Consider the following 4,013-nt stretch of genomic DNA (forward strand, 5'->3'; position numbering starts at 1 on the left):
CATGCTATCTATGTTGTGCAGATCAGGACCATGGTTGGGGTCTAGTTTTTCTGGTGTTTTGATGAGAAAACTGCTGAAAGGTTTTGAGACGCAGAAGGATGTGGTCAAGCAGCAAAAGGAGATAAAGAGGCCTAACCTCACATAGTTCGTAGGACTTGGCTGGTGACAAGCAGATGCTAAAAAATACCAAAGAGCAAAGCATCATAAGGCTTTCCCCATAGCTAATGGAACCAGGCAAATGTTCTCCAAAAATGAGCTGTGTTGTTGTTGTCCCCCAACCTGGGACTGGTTAACACAATGGATTAAAGCTTCCAGTTCATTCTGAGACTGGACCAGTTTTTTACTCTGTGCCTTTTTATTGGTGAGTTCAGTCCATTTACATTTAGGGTGATTATTGATATATGAGGATTTCCTGTCATTATATCTGTAGTTTTCTGGTAAGGCTGTGTCTCCATTGTTTCTTTGCCTTTTTGTTGTTGTCCATTATTTCTGTGTGGTGGGATTCTATGATGTTTCCCTCTGTTTCTTCTTTTATTAGAGTATATATTTCAGTTCTGGAATTTTTTTCAGTGGTTACCCTTAAGTTTATGTAAAAGAAAGTTTGATATTTAGAGTATTCCATTTTCTTCAGCACGCTTACTTTCTCCATTCCCGTATTCCGGTTCAGGCCTTTACTCTCCCCCTTTTTGAGTTTTGGTTGCCACAAATTGTCCCTGTTGATGGTGGTCGAATAGCCTCCTTTAGTATTTCTTGTAGTGCAGGTCGTGTATTAGAAAATTCCCTCGGCTTCTGTATATCTGGATAGGTCTTTATTCCTCCTTCATATCTAAAGGATATCGTTGCTGGATATATTATTCTTGGCTCATGATTCCTCTCTTTCAATAGTTTGAATATTTCGTTCCACTCCCTCCTGGCTTGTAGAGTTTCTGCTGAAAAATCTGATGATAATCTAATGGGCTTTCCTTTGTAAGTTACCGTCTTCTTTTCCCTGGCTGCCTTGAGGATTCTTTCTTTGTCGTTGATTTTAGACAGCTTCATTACAATGTGCCTTGGAGAAGGCCTGTTGGGATTGAGGTAATTAGGTGTTCTATTTGCTTCTTGGATTCGAGGATCCAGTTCTGTCCACAAGTTTGGGAAGTTCTCATCGACAATTTGTTTGAATATATTCTCTGTTCCCTTCTCTCTTTCTTCTCCTTCTGGTCTGCCCATTATTTTTATATTGCTCTTTCTGATGGGGTCAGAAAGTTCTTGTAGAGTTCTTTCATTTCTTTTAAGTCTCAAGTCTCTTTCTTCTTCCATCTGTGTAATTTCCAGGTTTCTATCTTCAATGTCACTGACTCTTTCCTCCATCTGGTCAACTCTACTACCTAAGCTGGTTATTTCATTCTTAATTTCTTCTACTGAGTTCTTAATCTACAGAATTTCTATTTGGTTCTTTTTTAAAATTTCAATCTCTTCCGTAAAATGCTCATGCTGTTCTTTGATTGTGTTTCTGAGTTCATTTAACTGCCTATCTGTGTTTTTTTGCATCTTGTTGAGATTTTTCAGAACTGCAATCTTGAATTCTCTGTCATTTAAGTCACATATTTCTGTACCTTTAAGTGCCTTTTCTGAAGATTTTTCACTTTCTTTCTGAGCTATCTTGTTGCCTTGGTTATTCATGGCAATTACTCGTTTACTATTTCTCTTCCTACATATTTACAGGAGTGGCTTCTGCAACAGGTTGATAGGAAGCTGTCTTTCTTTTGTTTTCCAGTATTTGTGGGTAGAATGTTATATTTCCTCTCCAACTGCAGCTTATTTTTCTTCTCCCACACGGTAGTGCTATGTTTTCTCTGCACTATTCCAGCTTCTCAAACAATGGGGGGATTCCCTGGGAGACGGGCTTCTCCTCTGTTAATAGTTTGTCTAGGTCACAGGGCGCATTGTCCCGGTGGGTATGCGGAGAGCTTTTGATGTTCCAAAGCTCTTCCAGCTGCAGATTCAGAGCCTGTATGTTTCAGCAGTTCTGTTTACTCCTGCAGGGATCCGCCCTGATAGGTGGGGTCAGGGGTGGGGTGAGTTGTGAGAGGTGGCCCAGAGCAATGGCGGCAACCACCACCACAGCCGGTCCTGCTTCCACAGCTCCCTCCCCTTTGCCAGAACTAGTTGGGCTGCGAATTTGTGTCTGTGGACCACAGTTCTCAGAACAGCAAACATTCTGTTCTTTTGAGCTGACACTGTGTCGTGTGGGAGACCCTGCTCGCTGCACCATTTTTCAGGCGGGGCGGCCTGCGGGGTCTCTGCTCCCGCTCCCCACACAAGAACGCAGGATATGGTGAGGCCAAAAAGGTACACCCACAGAGCCATAGGTAGGGGAGTCATACCACTATGTTCTCACTGGAGGCTTGGTTCACCAGACGTGCGAACTGCCGTCCGCCTTTCCGCCAACCAACCGACGACTCTCCTCCACTCTCCTCGACTCTGTTCCTGCACTCTCTTCTGCTCTCCTCGGCTCTCCTCGGCAATCCTCGGCAGTCCTCGGCAGTCCTCGGCTCTCTCCTCCTTAGCCGCAGCAGTTATACCAGCGGCCAATTGGCTAACCAGCCACAGCCGACGGCCAATCAGCCACAGCCGACGGCCATCCACCACCCAAGCCAGCACCCTTCCAGGTGAGGCTGAGAGCCTGTAAACTACTTTCTGGGGCTCTGTCCCCACACACTGCTACTGTTCTGCTTCTAGCACCTGGCAGGTGGGGGCGGGGCGAACTCTGGGAGGGTAGGGAGGGGGCGGCTAGTCTCAGTGCCTAAGGCTTCCGTTCTCTGCTTGGCAGTGAGGGCTTAAACCACCGTTTTCATCCTTCTTCCCTCAGTCTTTTCTCCGAGGTCTCTGCCATGAGCGTTGGGTTCAGCCGTGTGATATACTGCCCCCTCCACCCTGTGGGCCATAAGCAGAGCCCTAGCATTCCGAGTTCTTCCCTCTCCCGCAGCTGCGGTAGTTTCGGGAAGCAGTGAGCTTGGAGCACTGAGTTAGGTCTGCGTCCTGCGTCCGCGCGCTCCGTCCACGCACTTCTCCCATTCCTTCTCCCCCCGCTCGCGCGAATCTCCCACCTGTAGGTGATTTCGGTAGTGGGCCTCTTCGTCTTGCCTGTCTGCTCTGCAGGGAGTCCTTTGTGGAGTTTTTGTTGTTCGATTTGTTGTAAATTCCAGAGGAGCTTTACAGAGGCTCACCTCACGCTGCCATTTTTATTCCCAGCCTCCTAATCTCATAATTAATGGTGAAAAACTGAAGCCCTTTGCTCTACGTTCAGGAACACGACACGGCTGTACCCTATCACCTCTATTTTCAACATAGTGTTGGAAGTCCCTGCCAGAGCAATCAAGCAAGAGAAAGAAACAAAAGGCATCCAAATTGGAAATGAAGAACTTAAATTATCACTCTTTGCAGATGACATGATGCTATATATAGAAAACCCTAAAGACTCCACCAAAAAGCTATTAGAAACAATCAACGAATACAGTAAAGTTGCTGGCTACAAAATCAACGTACAAAAGTTCATTGCTTTCCTATACACTAATAATGAAATCTCAGAAAAAGAAATACAAACAACAATTACTTTTGCAATAGCAGCAAAAAGAATAAAATACCTAGGAATAAACTTAACCAAGGATGTGAAAGACCTGTATGCTGAAAACTATAAGACATTTTTGAAAGAAATTGAAGAAGACACAAAGAAATGGAAAGACAGTCCGTGTTCATGGATTGGAAAAATCAACATAGTTAAAATGGCCATATTACCCAAAGCAATATACAGATTTAATGCAATCCCCATCAAAATCGCAATGGTATTTTTTTAAAGAAATAGAACAAAAAATCATCAGATTTGTTTGGAACCACAAAAGACCCCAAACAGCCAAAGCAATCTTAAGAAAAAAGAACAATATTGGAGGTATCACAATCCCTGACTTTAGCTTGTACTACAGGGCTACAATAATCAAAACAGCATGGTATTGGCAGAAAAACAGACACATAGA

This window comes from Rhinolophus sinicus, chromosome 18 (assembly GCF_057876585.1).
Source record: "Rhinolophus sinicus isolate RSI-liver-muscle chromosome 18, RSI-T2T, whole genome shotgun sequence".
Taxonomy (NCBI): Eukaryota; Metazoa; Chordata; class Mammalia; order Chiroptera; family Rhinolophidae; genus Rhinolophus; species Rhinolophus sinicus.